This window comes from Scyliorhinus canicula, chromosome 6, assembly GCF_902713615.1.
Source record: "Scyliorhinus canicula chromosome 6, sScyCan1.1, whole genome shotgun sequence".
NCBI lineage: Eukaryota > Metazoa > Chordata > Chondrichthyes > Carcharhiniformes > Scyliorhinidae > Scyliorhinus > Scyliorhinus canicula.
In genome coordinates this window covers 175,336,659-175,362,626 of record NC_052151.1, presented here as the reverse complement: position 1 = coordinate 175,362,626, position 25,968 = coordinate 175,336,659, and the positions used below count along the sequence as shown (strand labels likewise).

At 50.9% G+C, this 25,968-nt stretch overlaps 1 protein-coding gene across 1 annotated transcript in view; it reads left to right on the top strand.

Moving 5' to 3' along the window:
• LOC119967657 (probable G-protein coupled receptor 139) overlaps window positions 1-25,968 on the top strand; it is a 53,254-nt gene that overhangs the window by 392 nt on the left and 26,894 nt on the right. The gene's annotated exons all lie outside the window — the stretch shown is intronic.

Sequence of the window (25,968 nt, the reverse complement as noted above, 5' to 3'; positions counted from 1 at the left end):
GTCCAGATGACCCTTTGTCAAAGCTAAAAGAGAGAAAAAGTGGGAAAAAGTTATGCTGTGGACTGAGAGAATGAAAGATGAGTCATAGCCACAGAAACCATCGGAACAGGGTGCTAATAGCCACAGAAACTAAGGGGAAAGAGTGCTAATGGCAGTCCCCAGAGAGAACAAACAATGTGAAAGTCCAAACAGCAGAGAAACTCACATTAGAGGGTAATTTGTGACAGATGTAGATGTGGGGAGAGGGGAAGGGGGAAGCAAAGGTAAGGAAAGGTGGATAAGATGGGGCGGTTTAAATATATATGAAGAAAGAAAAGAAAGAAGTGTGGTGTTTGGTAAAAGATAGGGCAGCACGGTGGGCCTAGTGGTTAGCACAACCGCCTCACGGCGCTGAGGTCCCAGGTTCGATCCCGGCTCTGGGTCACTGTCCGTGTGGAGTTTGCACATTCTCCCCGTGTCTGCGTGGGTTTCGCCCCCACAACCCAAAAATGTGCAGAGTAGGTGGATTGGCCACGCTAAATTGCCCCCTTAATAGAAAAAATAATTGGGTAATCTAAATTTATAAAAAAAAAAGAAATGGTAAAAGATAGTTAAAATGAAATGGGATTAAAACAAAAGGGGTTGAGCTGGGGTAGAGCTAATCATCTGAAGTTGTTGAATTTGATGTTGACACCGGAAGGCTGTAGCGTGCCTAACTGGAAGATGAAGTGTTGTTCCTCCAGTTTGCGCGACCTTCACTGGAACATTGCAGCAGGCCAAGGACAGGCATGTGGGCATGGGAGCAGGGTCTTGTACTGAAATGGCAAACAAGGGACGGTCAGGAATCCTGAATGCACAGACCGAAGGTGCTCAGCAAAGTGATCACCCCGTCTGCGCTTATTCTCTCCGATATTGACGAGACCACATTGGGAGTAGCGAATGCAATAGACCAAATTGGAAGAGGTGCAAGTGAAACGCTGCTTAACCTGGAATGTGTGTTTTGGGCCTGGGAACCCTCCAAATACAAGTCCCTCACCCTCTCCATTCCCGTGCCTTTCCGCATCCAAATGTGGCAGCAAATTTTCCCGGTATGAACAGATGGTGCCAACAGTTAGGAGCCCACCTTGATATTGCCCACAGGTTAAAGTACTGGCGGAGCTGTTGACATAACTTTAATGTGGAGATGACCACTGGATTGAAAGAATATTTTGCTGGGGCAAACGGCAGAGATGCTATCATCAGCACCCCTTGCATGATAATTAATCCCATTATGAGTCGCTCCAACTCCCAAAAAATGTTTCAGGCAGAAAGACTGGGAGGCATTGAAACGAAAACACAAATCTTGTCAAGATATCCATTCCTTAAAGCTTGTACCTGGCCCGTCAGTGACAATGGGAGGCTGTCCAACCTCTGTAAATCCACCCTGACACTACTGGCCAGGCTAGTGAAATTCAATTAGTGAAGCTGTGCCCACTCCCGTACCTCCTGGACCTTCAGGTAGCGGAAACCATTCCCAGCAAGGCGAAACGGCAGCCGCCCCAAAACAGCTCACCCCTTGGGGCCTACCCTCAAAATACTAGGCCCATTGCGCCCCACCCCAGCCAGCCCTATAGGCGTACATCTCTTCGCCAGCTCAGTCCCAATGTCCTGATATATCTGCACCATGTACCCATCCCAGTCAATAATCTGGATCCTCCTCGCCCACTCCAAGACCCGCTCCTTCTGTTGATAATTCTGGAAGTGGAGAATCACCGCTCATCACCTGAGCGCCTGATGATCTCTGTCCAACTGCAGAGGGCAAACACCTCCTCTCCTCCCACCAGCCAAGAAAATGTCTCTGTAAAATACTGGTTCAGTTTCTAGCCCTCCATATCCTTCGGCAGCCCCACTACCCTGGGGTTTAACTGCCTTGACCTGTTCTCCAGATCCTCCACTTTCAACCTCAGGAATTTGTTGCCCTCCACCACCCTCCATCAGCCACTCTGCTCCAATGAGGGAAGCCGATTCTCGTGCTGTGACAAGGCTTCCTCCATTCTTGTTAACGTCTCGCCCTGCATTTTTACCACATTCGAGGTCCTCAACTGTTCAACATGAATCGGGCCCAAAGCCTCTTCTTTTTCCGAAAAATATTTTTATTGGTATTCTCCAGTTTTTACAGAGTAACAGCTCAAGTGTAATTTACAAACAAGTTTGTTTCTTATTTGCAACGATTTTTACATGAGGTTTTCCACCCCCCCCCACCCCCCCCTCTTTGGTAGTTTTATCCCCCTCTTTGTGTTGCCATCTGCCCTGGGCACCACGTACTGTGCTCCACTTCTTTCTGTTGGGGCTTTTAGTTTTTATTGTTGGCGGGGAAGGGTGGGGGGGTGCTGTGTCCCCTCTTTCCCTTGTCCCCATGCTTAATTTTGTGCTTCCCTTTGTTCCCTTCACTGCCCTTCCTCCCACCCCGCCCCTTTCTGTTACGTGTGCCTTTCCTCGTCTTCCTCCCTCTCTTTCCCCATAAAGTCTCCTCAACAGTGGTTTTAAAGGATTCCTGTATCTCCTTCCCTGCCGCTCAAACTGCTGATCCATCTGTTCATCAAATCTCTCCAGTTCCTGCAGCAGCACCACTGTCAATGTGTCTAGTTTAATGGGCGCCTGGTCCATTTTCCCTCCTTCACCTTCTTTTGATGAGCTACTCTCGAACTGAGCTTTTTCAGCGATGATTTCAACATGCCCCCACGGGGAAACAATTCTCTAAACCCACTAAGGGTGTTTGAGCATCAAACCGCTCCCCCATCCCCCGCAAAGAAACGGCTAAAAGGGATCAGGAATAAAGTTGGTGCCGCGAGGCACTTTTCATACCTCTTGACATGATGGCACCGGAAGTCCCTGGAATGTATATTTTGTGAACATTTTAAGTTGTTTATTTTAAATGTTTCCCAGTGTTTATTCGGTAAGGGTCCTTCCAGCTCTTTATTCTTCATTCTCTGCCGAGTCCCTGCAGTTTCCTTTACTTTTGTTTTTGCTGTTACAATTTTGCTACATGGGTGATTTCTGGACATTTGTCTTTCAGGCAGCGTGCCATTTTAATTCAAGCAGAAGGGAAGGGCCTGTGCCTTTAATTCAAACTGCAGGATCCAGAAGCTGTGCTACGTAGACTGGTTATTGGAGATTGGATGGACTCAGTGATCACTTGGTTGATTGATGTGACTGGTGGCCAATGATTTGGCCGTAAAGGCTGTGCTCTACCTAGTATCCGGTGGTGATTGGATATTATCCCTCTGGATTGTTTTTCAGGGCCACAACGTTCCATTTTAGTTTCACTATTGGAATTTCTACGAGAGTTATTGGTTAACTCACTTGTGTTGTGACTCCGGGGCACGTGGGGCTGGAATTGACTGTGCACTTTCCCAGGGTGGCGTAAGAATTTATTTGAGTGGCACTCAAGTTTTCTTCTCTCTCTTACAGCAAACTTAGTGACGATTGTGACATTTTCCCGAGGAAACTGCGGCCTTTCCAAATGTATCTCTGTCTACATGGTGGCCATGGCAACAGGAGATCTCCTAGTTATGATTATCAATGTAATGGTGTATCGTATTTTCAGTTATCATTTTCCACATTCCTTCCTATCTCACACTCCCGTGTGTAAGTTCATTCTATATATGACTATTGTCAGCCTCGATTTGGCTGTTTGGTTCACTGTTTCCTTCACATTTGACCGTTTTATAATTATCTGCTGCCAGACGTTTAAAACAAAATACTGCACCGAGAGGACTGCGGCTCTGGTTATAACAATGTTCTCGATCCTGATCATTATAAAGAACATCCCCATATTTTTTGCATATGAATCTGAACAGATCATTAACAAATTGTGGTGGGGCTGCCGACCAAATCTGGCAGTTTTTTCCTCACCTTTTGGTGCAGTGAACATCTGGTTTCAGAGCATCTGGCGTGTCTGGCTCCCATTTATTTTAATTGTCCTGTTTAATTCTTTGACAATCAGACGTGTTTTAATGGCCAGCAGAGCCCGTCGGAGACTCCGGGGTCACAGCAGTGAGAGTCAGAGTGATTCAGAGATGGAGAATCGAAGGAATTCCATCATTTTACTCTTCACTATCTCGGGCAGTTTTATACTGTTCTGGCTGACAGACAGTGTGAGTTTGGTAATGACAAGAGTGACAAACACAAATAAATATCAAGGTGACCGCACAGCTCCTGCGTATATCGCCGCTGAAACTGGAGCTATGATAAAAGTTTTGAATTCCTGCATAAACACATTTATTTATGCAGCCACCCAGAGGAAATTCAGGGAAGAGTTGAAGAAGGTGTTGAAATATCCCTGGATACGAATTGAAGGGTTGATTAAAAATGAAGCCAAAACTAGTGTGGCATGGTAGCGCAGTGGTTAGCACTGCTGCTTACAGTGCTGAGGGCCCAGCTTCAATTCCGGCCTTGGGTTACTGTCTGTGTGGAGTTCACACTTTCTCCCAATGTCTGCGTGGGTTTCACCCCACAACCTGATGATTGTGCGGGTAGGTGGATTGGCCAATGCTATAATTGCTCCTTAATTGAAAAAAAAATAATTGGTATTCTAAATTAACAAAAAATCTGGTCAATCTAGAATTCACTTTGGAACATTGGAATTAGGTTACAGCTGCTGTTTTTGATCAGCCTTTCTCCTTTCGAAATTTATAATAGTTTTTCACAATATTCACAGGTAGAGAGTTAAATTTCTCTTTCTTTAGCAGACACAACAACAAAGGCTGTCCAGTCGCAGTAACTCCACTTCTGATTTATGCAGTATGTATGTTTATAGTAAGAAGTTTTAATACTTGGTCTTCATTTATCTTGGTACAGAAAGTTTCTAAGCTCAGACACTCCTCCAAGAATTCTGTCTGATGTCAGCGACCATCCCACCTCCTGGTGTGACCAGCTCCCTCCAGGTCCCAAGCAGGGTTTTGTGTATTACTCCAGACCAAAGAGAGTGATCTCGAGTTAATGGGAATCAAAACACATGAAGATACGAATTAGGAGCAGGACTGGGCCACTTGGTTCCAGCAGCCAGCTCCGCCATTCAATAAGCTCATGGTTAACCCAATAGTAACCTCAATTCTACATTGCCGCCTGCAACCACTAACCTTTCACCGCCCTTGCTTACCAAGAATCGATCTACTTCCTCCTTAAAGATATTCAAAGATTCTGCTTCCACCGCCTTTGCAGGAAGAAAGTTCCAAAGTCGCACAAACCTCTGAGAGAAAAATAATTTCCTCACCTTTGTATTAAATTATCAACCTCTTGTTTGTTAAGCAGTGATTCCCAGAACTCGATTCTCCCACAAGAGGAAACAACCTTTCCACTTCCCCCCTGTCAAGGACCTACAGTAAGCTTCACGACTGTTTCACGACGGAGGCAAACACACCTGGTCGCTGCAGTCGTTAAACGGGCGGCAGATGCCCATTTGGGGCTTCTAGGGGGCCGTTTGGGGCAAGAGCACCACGACTGTGCTCGGGAGGGGACAGGCCCGCGATCGGTGCCCACCGACCATCAGGCCAGCGTCCAAATCGGACGCACTATTTCCCCTCCGCCGCCCCGCAAGATCAAGCCGCCACATCTTGCGGGGCAACTGAGGGGAAAGACGGCCACCGCGCATGCGGGGATTCGAGCTGTCAGCGTCATGACATCAGCCGTGCATGCGTGGGTTGGAGCCGGCCAACCTGCGCAGGCACAGCTGACGTCATTAGGCGCACCGGCCGCGTCATTCTCGGCGCGAAGCCCCAGCGGCCGAGATTTACGGAGCGCCTCTCCAAGCCCATCTGGGAGGGGAGAATAGGAGGCGAGGAGCGGCCTCCGAGGCCGTCGTGAAACTCGGCCGAGTTCACGACGGCCCTCCCGATTTTTCCCGGGAGCGGAGAATTCCGCCCGAAACATTTGAAACTTATGTTGCACATTGAGTATTGACAATGAACTATTCAATCAAAAGTATTTGAAACTCACCCAAACCAATCAGGACGACATAAAAATCGGGACAGATATTAATATATGCTCTAATCGGGCAGCTGATCCTCACTTTCATTTCCCTTCCACAGACACGCTATTCCCTGACATTTCATTCCTTTTCGGGAGCGAGTTATTAAATGTTGCACGTTTTACTTGAGTGTATTACGCGTTTATTGGAGTGTATTAACACGCCTCCGTTCAAAGGCCGTGTGCTTAACACTGCTACAGCTCTGTGTGTGTATTTTCAGCTCGGAGTCACCAGGTGCCGTATATAGACACCTCACAAGTATCTCAAGGTCAGGTTCAAAGTAATAAAACTATACACCGATTAGTAAGTTCCAACGATCAATATTTATTATACAAATATAATAAATACGCATGCACATGCTAAAGACTAATACCTATTTCTACTATTAAACGACTAAATACTTATCTAAGTGGGAACCAGCAAGGTCAGGGGACAAGGCCTTTGTTCCTTTCTGGGCTGCACCTTCTGTTCGTTACTAGTTGATTAATGTATAGGCAATGCTGGGTTCACGTAGCGAGCGTCGTTTTGGCACTTACTGAACGATGGCTGGTGCTCAACGGCTGGTGATGGAAGACAGGATCAACGGCTGGAGTCGGAGTCAGGATACAACAGCAGATCTGGGTCGAAGTCAAAACAGCAGTCCAAGCCGGAGCACAAAACAGCGGAGCCGGAGCAAAACAGCGGAGCCGGAGCAAAACAGACAGAACCATGTGCGGGGTCTATCTTTATAGGGCCCCCAATGTCCGTGCCTTTTCGGGGCGGGCCTTTACCTGCCATGTATCGATTGGATCATTTCCCAATCGATGTCTTACAAATCCCCCAATCTGAGGGTCTCTTCTCGATGGGTGGGGCGGTCTCTAGGGTCTTTTGTGATGGATACTTTTGGTGCCGTTTCGTCTGGGCGTCCACTCAAAGTATCCATTCAAAACCAAATGTTGCTATTGTGTGTGCCCAGATCTGGATTGCCTCATTACTATGCAAAGCGTTTTGCTATTTACACCTTTGGTTGAGATCTTCCACCTGGCCATAAACTAGTTTTGCTACGTGCAGAATGCTAATTAGCCTTTGCAGACTGCTTGTCCTGGCTAAACTGTTTTCTCCCTACAGTCTTAGCAGTTCTTCATTTTGTTAGCCCAGTGTCCATCTTAGGTGGCTACAATACGAGCCCTTCTTATGGATTCCCTTAGTTCCCTTTTTTTATTTTTTCTGTTATCATTTTAATCCATGGATTCTTAATGGACATGTATCTTTAAGTCAAGCAGCAGAAAGAGTGAGGAATTCAAAAAGTTGTGACATAGTACATGATGGGCGGGATTCTGCAATAATGGGGCCATGTCCCCACGCCAGCATCAAAACGCGGGCGTTTCACTCTGGGCTTTAAGTCCAGAGTGTTCTCCGACCTGAAGGGGGCTTGCTGGGCCCGGTGTGCTCCTCGCAGCTCTGGCTGGGGATACGGTATCCTGCACTTCCGGTCGGCCTGCGGCAGGCGCCCCCTGCGACATGGCGGACTCACACCGCAGACCAAGATGAACGAGGTAGGTCCCCCCGAGATCACGCGTGCCCGCGGATTGGTGCTGGCCGATCGCTTGCCTGACTGTCTGTGAGGCCAACCCCCGGTAAAGGATCACTCCTCCTCCCACCAGGGGGAGCCACGCCCTCGGGAAGTCAGATAGTTTTCCTGGGAGAATCGTCGCGGGGGCCTCTGTCAATGGCCCCCGACCCACGCTGCGTAGACCGCGCATACGCGATTTGCGGTGATTCTCCGGGGAATCGTAGGAGCGGTGTCGGACCGGATTTCGTCATTGACGGCCATTCTCCGCCCCCGAACCAATCGCGATTTTGGTGCAGAGGCTCGGAGAAACCAGCCCCATGGTGTTACCAGCTTTGTATAGCAAGGCCCAGACTTCTCGACACCTGAGAGATGGGGTGGGACTCGGTACGATTGATTGCCAGGTGGCCAATGAATTGGCCAAAAGGCCGTATTCTGACCAGTAATAGGTGGGATCTGAAAGTTTACTTTGATGGAACGTCTGCTTCAGGGTAAACATCTGAAACGAAGACTATCATTCCTCTTACTTATTATTTTCACTCCTCTCCTCCCCTCTGTTTTTATCTGTCTTGCTGTGAGTATGTATGCAGAGAGTGGGGCGGGGGCATGCTAGTGGGGGATTGAGAATTAGACAATAGTTCACCAGTTGTATTTGCTGCATATTTCTTTCAAGGATTTGTTATCAATAAAATGTAATTGTGTTGAAATTTACAAACCTGGGGCGGGATTCTCCGACCCCACGCAGGGTCGGAGAAGCGGCGGGCAGCGGCGTTATTTCCGCTCCCGCAGGGTTTTGAAATCTCCCACCGGCCAAAAACCGGCGTTGTGCAAATCCTGCCGGCAGCCTCTGAAAACAGCTGGCGCCGGCGGGATTTCAATTTTTTTTCACTTACCTCAAATCTCCGGCCTGGATGGGCCGAAGTCCCGCTGACGTGGCCACGGGTCACGTCGGCGCAAATCAAAGTTGCTTTAAAACGGCGTCAACCATTGATGATGGTTGACGCCGTTCAGTGTCGGGGGGTGGGTTGCGGCATCGGGGGGGTTGCGGCATCGGGGGGGTTGCGGCATCGGGGGGGGTTGCGGCATCCGGGGGGGTTGCGGCATCGGGGCGGGGGGGGGCATCGGGGGGGGGTTTGGGGGCAGCGGCGGGCAGAGAGGGAGGGCTATGGATGCCCTGGGCCAACGCACCATCGCCCCCCCTCTGTACGCCGCTGCCCCCTACCCCAACCACCACCCCCCCTCACCACCCCTACCTCCCTCCAATGCCCCTACCCCCCTCCCCACCACCCCTACCCCGCTCCAATGCCGCCCCCCCATCTCTCGCAACGCCGCAACCCCCCACCCTCAACGCCGCAACCCCCCCTCATCGCCGCAACACCCCCCCCTCAACGCCGGTACCCACACCCCGTCCCCCTCCCTCTGAAGGCCGGTACCCACACACACCCCCCCTCTCTCCTCCTCCCCCCCCTTCCTTCCTCCTCCCCCCCCTTCTTCCTCCTCCCCCCCTTCCTTCCTCCGTCCCCCCTCCTTCCTCCTCCCCCCCTTCCTTCCTCCGTTAGTGGGGGGGGGGTGCGGCGTTAGTGGGGGGTGGGGGGTGGGGGGGTGCGGCGTTGGAGTGGGGTAGGGGTGGTGGGGAGGGAGGTAGGGGTGGTGGGGAGGGAGGTAGGGGTGGTGGGGAGGGAGGTAGGGGTGGTGGGGAGGGAGGTAGGGGTGGTGGGGAGGGAGGGGGGGTGGTGGGGAGGGAGGTAGGGGTGGTGAGGAGGTAGGTAGGGGTGGTGGGTAGGGAGGTAGGGGTGGTGGGGAGGGAGGTAGGGGTGGTGGGGAGGAGGGAGGTAGGGGTGGTGGGGAGGGAGGTAGGGGTGGTGGGGAGGGAGGTAGGGGTGGTGGGGAGGGAGGTAGGGGTGGTGGGGAGGGAGGTAGGGTGGTGGGGAGGGAGGTAGGGGTGGTGGGGAGGGAGATAGGGGTGGTGGGGACGGAGGTAGGGGTGGTGGGGAGGGAGGTAGGGGTGGTGGGGAGGAGGGAGGTTGGGGTGGTGGGGAGGGAGGTAGGGGTGGTGGGAAGGGAGGTAGGGGTGTTGGGGAGGGAGGTAGGGGTGGTGGGGAGGGAGGTAGGGGTGGTGGTGGGGAGGTAGGGGTGGTGGGGGGGGTTGGGGTAGTGGCAGCGGCGTACAGAGGGGGGGGCGACGGTGCGTTGGCCCCGGGCATCCGTCGCCCCCCCCTCTCTGCCCGCCGCTTCCCCCAAACCCCACCCCCAAATGCCGGAACCCCCCCCCCCCCAAATGCCGGAACACCCCCCCCCCCCAAATGCCGGAACACCCCCCCCCCAAATGCCGGAACACCCCCCCCAACGAAATGCCGGAACACACCCCCCCCCCCAAATGCCGGAACACCCCCCCCCCCCAAATGCCGGAACACCCCCCCCCCCCCAAATGCCGGAACACCCCTCTCCCCCCCCCCAAATGCCGGAACACCCCCCCCCCAAATGCCGGAACACCCCCCCCCCCCCAAATGCCGGAACACCCCCCCCCCCAAATGCCGGGTCTGTCTCTCTCCTCCTCCTCCTCCAAAAAACGCCGGGTCTCACCACTTCCGCAGCTGGTGAAACTAACGCGTATCGCGTCAGTCAGCTGCTGGCCACTCCGGGAACGGAGATTGCCAGCTTAAAAGAAGGCCCCGACGCTGGAGTGATTAACACCGATTTTTCTAGCCGGAAACCCGCGTTACGACAGGCAACGGAGAATCCCGCCCCTGGTGACTGTAATTATTAGGCAGTCAAGGCCAAAGACAGGTGGCGGGAAGGTGAGGGATGGAGAGGTGTCTCACCAAAATAAACAATATAACATTGATGAAGAAAATCTTCACACCAAGACAAAATGGTTTAGAACACAGAATTTTAAACACAGAACATTGCAGGTGCCCGAACCATTAAGTTCCACCGATTCAGGAACTGTTCATTCCCAGGAAACCTGGAAATCACAGACTAGTTAGCGATCACCTGTGGTTAGGAAATGACCAGAGTCTATAATAAATGATATGGTGAGAGAACTTGTCGAAACTCTCCAGCTGATCAGAAAGAGGCAGCAAGGGTTTGTAAAAGGGTACGTCATGACTGATTAACATGATTGAATAGTTTGAAGAGGTGACGAACATAGTGGACAAGCAATGAGAAAGCATTTGATATTGTTCCTCATAGGAGACTGTTAGTTAAAGTTGAAGTTGAAGGTAATGGAGTTAAAGGGAAATTATCGATCTCATTCGAAAAAAGGCTGAATGGGACAGGATACAGAGAGGAAGGATAATACTTTAATTGGCAGCATGTAGCTCATGGTGTCCGACAAGACTCTGTGGAGCCTCGACTATTTATCATATTTATTAAAAAGCCACACATGCAGAGGACACAGAGGTAGGCACCATTGTAAGCCATTGTGGATGGAGCAACAAATTGCTGAGAGAGATGTGAATAGATTCAGTGGATGGGCAAAACGGTGTCAAATAGATTTCAATATGGCAAATGTGTTGCAATCAATTCTCGAACTAACGTGGATTAAAATGCTCATTTTTTAAATAGCTTATCTAAATATGTTGTGGGCCAGTACAGAAAATAATGAAAAAGGCAAATGGAATACTGAACTCTATATCCAGTGGTTAGCATACACTGGGGTAGAAGTCATGCTGTAGAGAATCATTGCAGTGCAGAAGGAGACAATTCGGACCATTGAGTCTGTACCAACACTCTGAAAGGGTACCCTACATATAGTCAGGCTCCCACCATATCCCCTTAACCCAGTAATCCCACCTAAACTAAACTTTTGGACACTAAAGGGCAATTTAGCATGGTCAATTCATCTTACCTGCACATCTTTGGGCTGTGGGAGGAAACCGGAGCACCCAGAGGAAAACCACACAGACACGGGGAGAAAGTGCAAACTCCAGACAGACAGTCACCCGAGGCCGGAATTGAACCTGGGACCCTGGAGCTGTGAGGCAGCAGTGCTAAACACTGTGTTACTTTGCTGCCGATGTGGTCGCCCTATGTAGATAATTAAAACCCTGGCTGGAGCTCATCTGGAGGACTGTGAGTAGTTCTGGGCCCCATACATCAGGAAGAATATATTGGACTTGGAGGGAGTGTAACATGGGTTAAATAAGGGTTAAATAACAAGGAGAGATTGCACAAACTATGGTTGTATTCCTGGAATTTGGAAGTTTATGAGGTGATTTAGAACAGATAGCGATCAAGGCTGTGATTTGACCACCACGTAACCCCCGGCGTGCTGGTTAAATTATGGGTAAGGTCAGAATCGAGATTCAATCCGGACGCCAATCAGTCTGCAATCTCAGTGGCCGCTCCTGACGGCAAGTTCTGGAACTCGCCCAAATATGACAAGCCTATCATTAACCCCAATTTGCATTCATTTCAATCTCATCAGTGAGATTGAAGTCAAATGTAGCCTGGGAATTAAATAGCTCCCCAATGGGAAATCACGCAGATGTTGTTTCATACTCCTTTCGAAACGTGAAGCTGGTGCAATGGCTGCTGAGGGGAACTGAGGAGGTGAGTGGCCAATCTGATTTTCTAGCAGGCAGTTCAAGGGCATTGGAGCTGTTTCCCCAGTGCTCGGGCAGGGGGACCCCTCAGGGGCGTTGGGCTTGGTCGGGGGTGCTGATGTTTTCCAGGTCGGGGGGTCGCCAATGGGCTGGGGGTGGAAGCATTGAGGGTATTATTGTCTGTGAGGCCTTCGGTCAGCTGTAAATATGGTGGATACCCATAATAGGGGCAACTACAGCTTCTGTCTGTCCGTTCTACCATACGCTTCTGAGGACAGGTCTCTGTTCTTGGTTATATGTTGAATGTTGCTCTAACTCCCTTTGATCATGAGCAGCCTCTAGCTTCACAGCTGAAGGATATTGCTCCGAAGGAATTGGCCTTGTTAGATATGAGAGCATTTCACAGCTACATGTTGTGTTTGTTGCTTGCTCCTGCTGGTGGCTGCAGATACCTGGAGGCTGCTGTTGCTTTTTCCTTCCGTTTCTGTAGCCGGAAAAAAGGACAACTTTTTCTCAGATTCCTGAGTCATAGAACATCGGGTTTAGTGGGATGTATGAGTCCAGAAGCAAAAGGATTTGAAGCAAAATGATTTGAAGCAAAAAGACACTGCGGAACCTGATGCGCATCAGATGCCGCCATTGAAGAAATGTTTGCGCAGATTGCTGATGCTTTTGTTGCCGGTGTGGTGAGTAACTGGCTCATCACCATGAGTTAAACACACTGGAGGTCAAGGATGTTCCACTGCACCTTAAGAGCCAGTGGAATATGTGGGTGTCAGGATTTGGTTCCGGTGAGATTGGACCGTGTGGGAGGGCCTGCACAGCTGCGGCTCCTGGGCGGAGAATGGCACTGATACGTGGAACAAGTAACACATTGATGTACAGATCATTTCTACAACAAAGTTCTGGCAACACATTCTCAAGTTTTATCCTCCATTTCTGTTGAGGAACCTGTTACTGCGTGTTTGGTTTCTTGTGAAAATGAGCTGCTATAGCTTTGTTTTGTCACCTCTTTGTAACAGTAACGTTCCCTTGTTTTGTGGTTAGTGTGGTTTGGGGAACATGACAGAGTTTATTTTCAAATCTTTGTTACTTTTGGCCATTTAAGAAACAAAATATTCTCAACTGGATTCTCATGGGTACACATACCATGGGCGAAATTCTCCGACCCCCAGCAGGGTCGGAGAATCGCCTGGGGCCGCCTAAAATTCTGCCCCCGCAGTGGCAGAGATTCTCCGCCACCCGGGAAGCGGCGGCGGCGGAATCTCGCCACTCCAATCGGAGAGGCCCCTGCGGTGATTCTCCGGCCCGGATGGGCCGAAGTCCCGCCGCTGGGAGGCCTCTCCCGCCGCCGAGGTTTAAACCACCTCTGGAACGGCGGGCTCAGTGGCGCGAGCGGGCCCCCGGGGTCCTGGGGGGGAGCGGGGTGTGATCGAACCCCAGGGGGTGCCCCCACGGTGGCCTGGCCCGCGATCGGGGCCCCCCGCTCAGACTCCGGGCCAGTGCCCTAGGTGCACTATTTTCCTCCGCGTCCGCCACAGCCTCCGCCATGGCGGAAGCGGAAGAGAACCCCACATCGCGAATGCGCCGCTGGCCGCTGACGTCACTGTCGGCACATGCGCCGACCGCGAAAGCCTTTCGGCCAGCCCCGCTGCCGGAGGCGCCGGTTTTTTGCGGCAGTCTTCTGGTGCAAACCGCTCCGGCGCAGGGCTGGCCCCCAAAGGTGCGGAGAATTCCCCAGCTTTGGGGAGACGCGACCGCTGAGTGGTTGGCACTACTCCCTACTCCGGGACCCTCCGTCACGCTGGATAGGGGAGAATGCCACCCCAGGTTTCAGATGAAGATTGTTGCATTGCATTTAAATCAAACTTTGAAGCTTGAACAGTCTGCCTGACCTCGAGAAGCGTCAGCACCATAGAGGCAGCAGCCAACAATCAAACACTCAAGAGCTGGGCTTCAGCATTGGGGACAACCTCACCACCAAAGGGTTAGTGTGTTGATCAGGGGAAGGCACCCTGAGCACGGCCTGCCTAATGTTCCCGGCAGGGGTCTGGGGTCTCGGGGCTCCTGATGTGGCCTGGGGGGTGATATGGCAGAGTGAGGATCTCCAGCACACCTGGCTCACTGGGTGACACTCTGAGAGAAGGCGGGAACAGTAAGGGCGGGGGAGGCTTGGGGGATTTGAGGGTCCCGGGGTGGAGGCTCTCACTGAATCTCAGTCTCCCTCCTTCTCCAATTCCTCACCGATACAAAAATGGACGGCGGTGTCGGACCCACAGAGGATGCCCTCGCGGTGCTGGTGGCAGCCCAGGCGGCCAGACGCCAGAGAAGGCAGCAGTGTTGACACAGGTCAGAGGCGGCACCCGATGTGCAGGGGGTCGCCGCACACCCTGAACACCCGGCCGCCTATCAGGCCGAGGAGAACCCAGAGGGGGATGCCAGAGATCGTCCAAGGTGTACAGGCGTCATCAGGCATTCGAGGAGATGACGGAAAGCATGTGCTGCAGGAGACTTTGTCTCAACAAAGAGACAGTGTGGCACCTGTGCCATGGGTAACAGACTAGACAGCCCATGGCGAAGGAGGGCACCCGCAGCCCCAAATGTCTGTGCCGACTGTTCATTCCAGGGCTCGAGCAGGGGCCTGTGCAGCTTTTCACAAGCTACAGCTCACAAGTACATCCGTGAGGTCACCAATGCCTTGTCTGCCCACGCAGCTTCCTCTACCACATTTGAGCTGGACCAAGCTCACCAAGATGCCCTGCTGCAGGATTCTCTGCCAGCACCGGGATACTGCAGGTCCGGGGGTATTTGAGGGCATGCATGTTGCCTTGTGTGCACCGGGACATCTGGGAGTTTCCTTCATTTACAGGAAGGGGTTCCACTCCCTGAATGTTCAACTCATGTGTGACCACCACCTCCAGATCATGCATGTGTGTGCACGCTTCTCAGGGAGCATTCTGGGATTCTGGGAGATCCATGGCATCTTCTGGAACTACCCCAGGATGATGCTTTGGGTGATAAGAGGTACCCGTGGAGACCGATGATTGAAGGGGTGTTTGTTCTTGGACCACTTGTCCGGGGAAGGCGGGGTGAGGGGATCGGAGGTCAACATGGGGTGGGGGTGCAGGCAGGCCCGCTGTGAAGATTAAATTGACTGAGGCTTCACATGTACCAGGTGTACATGTTTTATTTCTGAATATTTGACATTTCCATTTCCTCTAGGTACAGATTGTGCATTTATCTCCCCCTGCCCAATCAGTGATACTCAATCTTCTTGATTGTTTGGGGTCTATTGCTATGTCTGGGTGTGTCCCCAGGATGCACTTTAGAGGTGGAGGCAACCTTTTGCTTTTTGAGCATGTGGCCTTTGATGCCCTTGGCAGGCGTCCATCAGCAGCTATGTGGTGCTCAGCAGATTGAGCCCCAGTCCTGTCCACTAATGTAGCCACTGAAGTGTGTGTCTCTGCACTGACAGAAACTTGGGGTGATAGCTGTGACACCTCGATGGGGGTTTACTCAGAGGAGGGGGCATGACTCCAAATGGCCTGGCTCCATCAAATGAAGATGAAGCGAGATATGGACATGTGGTCCCTGAGAGGGAAGGGTCTTTTTGCCTGACATCAACAGCTCACTTGAGACGGGTCACCTGGGTGAAGGGGCACCATCTTGTCATCTCATGCAAACTTAGGACTGCAGCAGTTTATCAAAATGTGTGGGGAGGTTTCCCAGAGAATGGGTCTAATACTAACTCTGGTTCACACGGCTGTTTTGTTAATTATATGCAACAGCGTAAAATGCTCTCAATCTGCATCTCCTTATATATTTAAATTAAGTAAACAATAAGGTGAGATGGGAGCAGGAGTGGAACATACAACATATCGAGCTTGCTCTAACTTTCAGAACGATCATGGCTCACTTTGGGCTTCCACTCCATTGTCCTGCCCACTCCCCATTTTCCTTAATTCTCTTTGAAACCAAATATCCATCCATCCCAGCCTTAAATATATTCAATCTAGGAAAATCCACAATCCTCTGGGCTGGAGAATTCCAAAGATTCACAATCCTTTGAATGAAGAAATTCCGCCTCATCTGAGTGTCAAATGATAGACTCCTTGATCCTGGTCACATATTTTAAATTCTCCCGTCAGTGTAATCTATCTCTTCACATCCCCTTCAGAATCTGATATATTTAATTGCGATCACCTCTCATTAACGTAAACTCCAGAGAATGTAGCTCTAATTTATTTTGCCTCTCTCATAGGCCAACCCTCTTACCCAGGGATAAATCCTGTGAACTATTGCTGCACTACATCCAATGCATCATATACTTCCTTAAATAGGGAGACCAAAATAGCACACAGTATTCCAGGTGTGGTCTCATCAAGGCCCTGTACAATTGTCACAAGGCTTCTGTATTCTTGTACTGAAATCCCCTTGCTCTTGCTCCTGATGACAATGTTCGTGTCCAACTTCCTGAAGGTGGCTGGTCCACAGCCGCTGTGGTACTCAGACAAGTGGCCCCCAGGTCATTTTTTGTTTGTCTACAAGACGGCCCTCTTCTTCGCCAAATAGGGGGGCACTCCGACTCCATCCACGCTCACCGTCAGATCGTCATGTCCTGCCTCGCCCTCAGGACGAGCCCGTCACACAGTTTGCAAATCTCCCTTTTGTTCTGCCACCCTCTGAGACTGACACATTCCTGCCCATTCCAGAGCAGGCGGCCCCTGACCCACCCTTGAGGCGGTCAAACAGAATTCGCCGCCCACCTCAGAGACTGAATTTCTGAGTTGCCTAAATTCATGGACTCTTTGAACTCTTGAACTGATTGTTTCGGTACCCTGTTTATTAACTCACTGGTTTGTACATACTGTTATTCTAGTTATGCTTTGTGTTACATACTGTCTATCCGCACTAGGCACCTTCCTCTGTAAATGGATTAGAGTTTATGTGTATAGTCCTGTAAATATGCTCACATCTGCCCCACAGAGTTAGGAACATTCACATATTACATTATTTATTGCCACGTACACACACATTTTTTTTAAAAAAGGGACGATTTCATAATATACACATCAGTCTACAATGGTGCCGAGACACACACTGACTGACACACTGCAAGACCAATCAACACACACAACACAGCAGCCAATCACCAGTTAGGTCACGGTCACTATAAAGCCAGAGGGCACTAGTTTTCCCATTCATTCGGGATGCAGCCTCTGAGACAGACAGAGCCCGTAGTCAGTAGCACAAACCTCTACCATGTGCTGGCAGTATAGGCTGGTCAGGTTAGGCATAGGTCTTCAGTCAATCTAACATAGTGTCGACCCACAGTGCAAGTATGTTTAACAGCTCATAGTTAAATAAAATAGAGTTGTACTTGTACAAGTGTTGGTAGCCTGTCCATGTTACTGCTTGGGTAAACGCAGTCTTCACAGATCCAGAGTACCAAAAACATCAGGGGCGATGGTTTAGGCGATGGATCAGCATGTCCAAGGCCTGGGGGATTCTGTGCAGGCGGTGGCCGAGGCCCAGGACAGGGTTTCGGCCTCACAGGCAGCCATGTCCGAGAGACACCTGGAAATTGCATGGCCCAGTCACAACAGGCCACGGCTGGGACCATCAGTGGCATTGCCCAGGGGCTGGCCAATGTGGCGCAGACACAGAGGGAGATGGCCCAGTCCCAGGGGGAGATGGCGCAGTCACTGGCTGATGTGACACAAACCCATTGTGCAGCCTGCGGGAGGAGGTGGTGATGAGGCCCATGCTGGTGTCTCTCGCAGGGAAGTGGAACACAGCAGCATCTTGGACTCCCCCCACTCCTGCCCTTGGTGCATCTAGTGGGCAGCAGGTAAACAGGGGGCACCACACCTCCTGGGACAACTGAGCAGCAGCCAAGCCCATCCAGCCCCGGGGGCTCCAGAAGACAGGCATCAATGGGGACCCAGGTCACAGGATGGAGTCACAGGAGGTCGCCTCCACACCCGCTGTACCATCTGGTGTTCCACCGGGTAGTGCCAGGGCCCAAAAAGGCAGAACGTTAGACACTAGTTAAGTTGGCATGGGTGCAGGGCACAGTTTAGTTATAGGGGCTAAGGCTATGTACGTTGTCACATTAAATAACTGTCACACTGTTACAACCTGCCTCGGTGCTCTGTCAGATGGGTGTGAGGGATGGGCTGGGCTGGGCTGGCCAGAGACTGGGGAAATGGGCGGACGTTGCCGGGGCAATGTGCGGACATTGTGGGTGGCCTGGGCTCCCCGTACTCCACCTGCCCCTCACCCTCTGACCGTCCCCACCACCGTCATACCAGGGATTGGATGGCACTGTGTGATGGAATGGCCAGCTCGCATGCAGGGATTAGCCAGGTGGAAAGTACTACCATGGGCAGGAGTCAGGCGTTGTCAAATGAAATGGAGCACCAGGGCTCATCGCAAAGCGGGTTGGCATCATCCTCCAGCCCATGGACCAGACCCGTGGTGTTACTGCCAATCCAGGGCCCACACCTTGTAGTGGCAGTTATGTATTGTAGAAGGGGTGGCCGGTGGGGGAGGGGGTGAGGCATCAGAGAGTGGGATGCGGTATCCATGCCCCTGACCAGTCTCGCCGCACGATCAGAGTGTCACGTACACGTTGGCCCTGGCGCATGCGTAGTGCGGCTTCCCATGCCTACCTGGGCTCAATGTTTTGCGAGGACTGGCATTCCTCCTCCTCCTCCAGCATATCTCCCTCTGCTGCGTGATGTTGTGGAGGGCAACACGATGCGGGCGACCCCCTCAGCATGATACTGGAGGGCCCCTCCAGAGCAGTCCAGACACCGGAACTGCATCATCAGGAGGCTGAAGCACAGCTCGATCACAGTCCTGGTTGCTGTGTGGGTGTTGTTGTAGCGGGTCTCCCCATCGACGTCGTGCACACTGCCTGGGTATTGGCCGCAGACGTGCATGATGGGCATTTGATGGTCACTTATCAGCTGCACGTTAATAGAGTGGAATCCCTTGTCAGTTTGTGTAGAGCAGCCTGTCATCTGTAGGTGCCATTGGGGGACATGCATCCCGTCAATCACCCCCTGGAACCGGGGCATCCCGTCAATCACCCCCTGGACCCGGGGCATCCCGTCAATCACCCCCTGGACCCGGGGCATCCCGTCAATCACCCCCTGGACCCGGGGCATCCCGTCAATCACCCCCTGGACCCGGGGCATCCCGTCAATGGTGGCAAACCCTGCTGCTCAGGCACCCTGGTGGGATTGGTCCACATTGAAGTGTATTGAGCCGCCTGGGCATATAGGGCATCCGTGATGTCACAGATGCACCTGTGCACCAAGTTCTGTGAGATCCCTGACAGGTCCCCACTTGGCGCCTGGTCGGACCCATCACATAAAGGTTCAGGGTAACCAGCACCTTGACAGCCACCGGGAGCGGGTGTGCTCCCCCATACCCCCGCGGTGCCAGGTGCACCATGATCAGGCAGACATTTCGCATCTTCTCCCTGCTCAGCCGATTCTTCGACAGCATGCCTGGTCAGGCAGGTCCTCGAATGACAGCCGCTGCCGGTACACAGGAGGCCTCATGCGGCCCCTCCTTGGCACATCCTCCTCCTCGGCCCGTTGGGCAGCTGCCTCCTGTTCCTATGTGGCATGCTTTGCTGTTGCGCGGTGCTCTCCTGGCGCCAGTCCCTGATGCTAGGGTACCATCGGCTGGCACTGTCCTTGCCAGTGGTGGCCTTCGCCCAGCGCCCCAGTAGGGGCTACAATGGTCATTGATCTGAGTGGGCTGCCGGCGAGTGGTGACCATGTTGGGTGGGTATGGCGATGGATTGGGTGCGGGGGTGGGGGTACACATGTGGCTGGTGTTACTCTGCAGAACCAGGGGCCAAGGTGGGTGGTCAGCTGGATGTGCAGCAAGATGGCTGCCTTACAGGCTGCTGTAATGGCTGTCTGTGATTGGACACCGCCCCAGTCCCTTGGGAATCATCCCGGCTACTCAACCGTTCCCCCGTCAGCCACCCGTCCTCTTACCCTGGCAGGGAGCCCCAAAACCCAGCCAACCTCAGGTTTGCTACTACTCATTGGAGCATTATATGCCTCTTTTTTAATCATAGAATTTACAGTGCAGAAGGAGGCCATTCGGCCCATTGAGGCAGCACCGGCCCTTGGTAAGGGCACCCTACCCAAGCCCACATGTCCACCCTACCCCCATAACCCAATACCCCACCCAACCTTTTTGGACACTAAGAGTAATTTAGGAACGCCAATCCACCTAACCTGCACATCATTGGACTGTGGGAGGAAATCGGAGAATCCGGAGGAAACCCACGCTCACACGGGGAGAATGTGCAGGCTCCGCACAGACAGTGACCCAAACTGGGAATCGAACCTGGTACCTTGGAACTGTGAAGCAACCGTGCTAACCACTATGCTACCGTGCTGCCCAAATCTTCTTTTCATCAACCACGATCCATAGTATTTGTGAGTAAGTCATATTTCGTGCTGAATTTCTGTTTATTAATGGAATGTATTTTTGGTGAACATTTTGAACCATTTAGATATTAAAACTCAAATTCTCTTCTCTGACTTTCAGCAAACTTACTCACAATTGTGATGCTCCTCCGAGGAAACTGCGGCCTTTCCAAATGTATCTCCATCTACATGGTGGCCATGGCAACAGGAGATCTACTTGTTATGGTCATCAATATAATGATGTGTCATATTTTCAGTTATCATTTTCCACATTCATTCCTGTCTCACACTCCCGTGTGTAAGTTCATTCTATACCTGACTGTTGTCAGCCTCGATTTGTCTGTTTGGTTCATTGTTTCCTTCACATTTGACCGTTTTATAATTATCTGCTACCAGACGTTTAAAACAAAATACTGCACTGAGAGGACTGCGGCTCTGGTTATAACAATGTTCTCAATCCTGATCTTTATAAAGAACATCCCCGTATCTTTTGCCTATGAATCTGAACGGATCATTAATAAATTGTGGTGGGGCTGCCGAACAAATCTGACATTTGTTTCCTCACCTTTTGGTGCGGTGTTCATCTGGTTTCACGGCATCTGGCGTGTCTGGCTCCCGTTTACTTTAATTGTCCTGTTTAATTCTTTGACAGTCAGACGTGTTTTAGTGGCCAGCAGAGCTCGTAGGGGACTCCGGGGTCACAGCAGTGAGAATCAGAGTGATTCAGAGATGGAGAACCGAAGGAAATCCATCATTTTACCCTTCACTATCTCGGGCAGTTTTATACTGTTGTGGCTGACAGACAATGTGAGCTTTTTAACGACAAGACTGTCAAAAACAACTTACTATCGAGTTGACCGCACAGCTCCTGCGTATATCGCCACTGAAACTGGAGCTATGGTGAAACTTTTGAATTCCTGCATAAACACGTTTATTTATGCAGCCACCCAGAGGAAATTCAGGGAAGAGTTGAAGAATGTTTTGAAATATCCCTGGACACTGATTGAAGGATTGTTTAAAAATGAAGCCAAAGCAATCTAGAATTCACTTCTATAGAGTCATAGATTCGTAAAGGTTTACAACATTGAAACAGGCCCTTCGGCCCAACTTATCCATGCCGCCCAGTTGTTACCACTAAGCTAATCCCAATTGCCTGCATTTATAGAGTCACAGAGTAAATCTTTGCATTTCTGTACATTGTCAGGATTCTCCATCCCGCCGCACCCGTTTTCTGGTGAGGCATCGGATCCTCCTTCCCGGCAGCCGGCCAATGGGGTTTCCCACTGTGGGCACCCCCACGCCAAAGAACAAAGAACAAAGAAAAGTACAGCACAGGAACAGGCCCTTCAGCCCTCCAAGCCTGTGCCGACCATGCTGCCTGTCTAAACTTACATCTTCTACACTTCTGGTGTCCGTATCCCTCTATTCCCATCCTATTCATGTATTTGTGAAGATGCTCCTTAAACGTCTCTATCGTCCCTGCTTCCACTACCTCCTCCGGCAGCGATTTCCAGGTATCCACTATCCTCTGTGTAAAAAACTTACCTCGTACATCTCCTCGAAACCTTGCCCCTCGCACCTTAAACGTATGCCGCTGAGTGATTGACCCCTCTACCCTGGGAAAAAGTCTCTGACTATCTACTCTGTCTATGCCCCTCATAATTTTGTAGACCTCTTTTGGGTGACCCCTCAACCTCCTTTGTTCCAGTGAGAACAAACCACATTTCTTCAACCTCAACTCATAGCTAATGCCCTCCATACCAGGCAACATCCTGATAAATCTCTTCTGCATCCTCTCTAAAGCCTCTACATCCTTCTGGTAGTGTGGCGACCAGAATTGAACACTCCAAGTGTGGCCTAATTAAGGTTCTGGAGAGCTGTAACATGACTTACCAATTCTTATACTCAATGCCCCGGCCAATGAAGGAAAGCATGCCGAATGCCTTATTGACTACCTTTTCCACCTGTGTTGCTCCTTTCAGTGACCTGTGGACCTGTGCACCAAGATCTTTCTGACTGTCAATACTCTTGAGGGAACTACCATTCACTGTTTTTTCCCTACCTGTATTAGACCTTCCAAAATGCATTACCTCACATTTGTCTAGATTAAACTCCATCTGCCATCTCGCCGCCCAAGTCTCCAAACAATTAAATCCTGCTGTATCCTCTGACAGTCCTCATCGCTATCCGCAATTCCACCAACCTTTGTGTCATTCGCAAACTTACTAATCAGACCAGTTACATTTTCCTCCAAATCATTTATATATACTACGAACAGCAAAGGTCCAAGCACTGATCCCTGCGGAACACCACTAGTCACAGCCCTCCAATCAGAAAAGCACCCTTCCATTGCTACTCACTGCCTTCTTTGACCTAGGCAGTTCTGTATCCATCTTGCCAGCTCACCTCTGTGATGTGACCATCAATTCACTCGAGACACGATAGGAAGTAAACTGTGGCTTTAATAGACTTACAACTGAGTTGGCCTGTGACCAGTAAAACTGAGGGTAGCCTCACAAGGCTGCAGCAAATTATACTTCCGATAGTGGGAGGGGCCATGGGAGGAGCCATGGGCGGAGCCAAGGGTGGAGCCCTGAACAAGCTCCTCATCTTCCCCTGTGGACAGAGCCGCGCAACGGCTCACAGGCAGAGCCCACAAGGACACAATACTATACAGTCTGAATTACGCAATGTACATTCACCATATTCTGATCCCATGTGACTTCACCTTTTCAGATTTTGTACCAGTCTGCCATGAGGGACCTTGTCAAAGGCCTTACTGAAGTCCATATAGACAACATCGACTGCCCTACCTGCATCAATCATCTTTGTGACCTCCTCGAAAAACTCTATTAAGTTAGTGAGACACAAAAACCGTGCTGCCTCTTGCTAATACGACTACTTGCTTCCAAATGGGAGTAGATCCGGTCTCGAAGAATTCTCTCCAGTAATTTCCCTACCACTGACGTAAGGCTCACCGGCCTGTAGTTCCCTGGATTATCCTTCGCTGTTGGGAAATCCATGGGTGCGAGTGCCCTGCTGGTGAATGGAGGATCCCGCCGTCAGAGAATGAAGCCCATTATCTTTTACCTCCCTATTCCCAGGTCTCCTGGTGTGAGAAAGGTAGATGTGGATTGGCACAACACAGCACCATGCTTTCCATTACGATCATTCTCATTCTGTCCCCTTCACTGTACTAAATCCTGTAACCTTAAGACACTGCTGCAGGTTGCATGTAAACCAGGGGCGAAATTCTCCGACCCCCAGCAGAGTCGGAGAATCGCCCAGGGCCGCCGAAAATCCCGCCCCTGCCGTGGCAGAAATTCTCCGCCACCCGGGAATTGGTGGGGGCGTGAAACGCGCCGCACCGAGCGGCGAGCCCCCTGCAGCGAGTCTCCGGCCCGCAATGGGCCGAAGTCCCGCCGCTGGGTGGCCTCTCCCGCCGCCAAGGTTTGAACCACCTCTGGTGGCGATGGGATCGGCGGCGCGAGCGGGCCACCGGGGTCCTGGGGAGTGCGCGGGGCGATCGAAACCCGGGGGGTGCCCCCACGGTGGCCAGGCCCACGATCGGGGCCCACCGATCGGTGGGCGGGCCAGTGCCATGGGGACACTCTTTCCCTTCCGCCGCTGCCACGGCCTCCACCATGGTGGACGCGGAAGAGAATCCGCAAGGGGTATGACATACAGATCCAGGGGCTGGGTCCACATCTGGATTAGCCTGTGCAGTTTTATTCTGTGTATGTCAGAAAGGATATTCAGTTATTGGAATGTGTACAGAGAAGAACCACATGTCATATCCTGTAACTAGTGAATAATATATGAGGAATGACTGACCATCCTGGGTCTGTTCTCTCATGGAAAAAGATGAAGAAAGGATACAAGTGTTTTTATTCTCTGTAGCCAGGGCCTCTTCCTGTGTTCTGATATTGCTTTCATGCTTAGATCTTGTTATTTCATCTGTCAGTACTTCCATTAACTTATCAATTGTGGTCATTACCTCCGGACACAACCCTAACGCAACATAATTAACACATAAACAGGCCTGTATGATCATTGTCTGTCTCCTATTAGGATCCTGGACTGGAACACAACAGTGGCTCGGATACTGGACAGAAACCCATATTATTTTTGTCATTTTACGAGACCACAAGGAATAGGCACCTCACTCCAGGAGTGAATACAGCAAAATAGGGATCTGGTATATTAGAACAAACTTTATTACTGACACAGTATGAAAATATAATTAACATCAAACAAGAAAAATGCTTACAGTTACCTATCAAACAATGCTAATCAATACAGTGATACGATAATCCTTCACTCCCATATTTACTTCTATTCAAAAAACAAAACATCGCAGGTCTCAATCCACTTTTAAATACAGTTAGCAATCAGGAAAACCTGCGATACAGAGATGTCTCGATATTCCACTTTGAGAAAGAGAGATCTTTTGACTTCTTTACAGAAAGAGATCTGAACCTATCAGAACAATGTCGGGTCTGTAGCGAAAGTCATATGAAACACCTTTCATACCTTGACTTCCAGGTCTAAAACAATCAACTCATACATAGAAACATAGAATTTACAGTGCAGAAGGAGGCCATTTGGCCCATTGAGTCTGCACCGGCTCTTGGAAAGAGCACCCTACCCCCTACCCAAGGTCAACACCTCAACCCTATCTCCATAACTCCGTAACCCCACCCAACACTAAGGGCAATTCTGTACACTAAGGGCAATTTATCATGGCCAATCCACCTAACCCGCACATCTTTGGACTGTGGGAGGAAACCGGAGCACCCGGAGGAAACCCATGCACACACGGGGAGGATGTGCAGACTCCGCACAGACAGTGACCCAACTCTCTGAGGTGTTAAAAAGAAACTACTAGATTGTCGACAGACAGATCTTCAACTGATCTGTATTGGGAGCAGATGCTTGACTTCTGATCACATCCCAATCTAAAACTAAACTGCGTTTGTGCAAGATGCCTGGAACTCCAACTCCTCCCATTAATTACACCATCTTACTCAACTGAAGCCCATTGGACAGAAGTCTCCGTCGGCTGACTCCAGAATCGAGAAAGACGATTGGACGAAGAATCAGTCGTGAGGCCAAAATCATGCCGACAGAATGCCATGCCCCGGTGCCTTGACAGCAGCGTCAATGTGTTCTATTTTTAAAACATAAATTGCGAGCACCCCATTCCTTTTTTTTTCCAATTAAGGGGCAATTTAGCATGGCCAATCCACCTAACCTGCATATCTTTGGGTTGTGGGGGTGAAACCCACACGGACACGGGGAGGATGTGCAAACTCCACACGGTCAGTAACCCAGGGCCGGGAGCGAACCCGGGTCCTCAGCGCCTTAGGCAGCAGTGCTAACCACTGTGCCAGTCAATGCATTCTTCACTGGCTTTAACCCCAC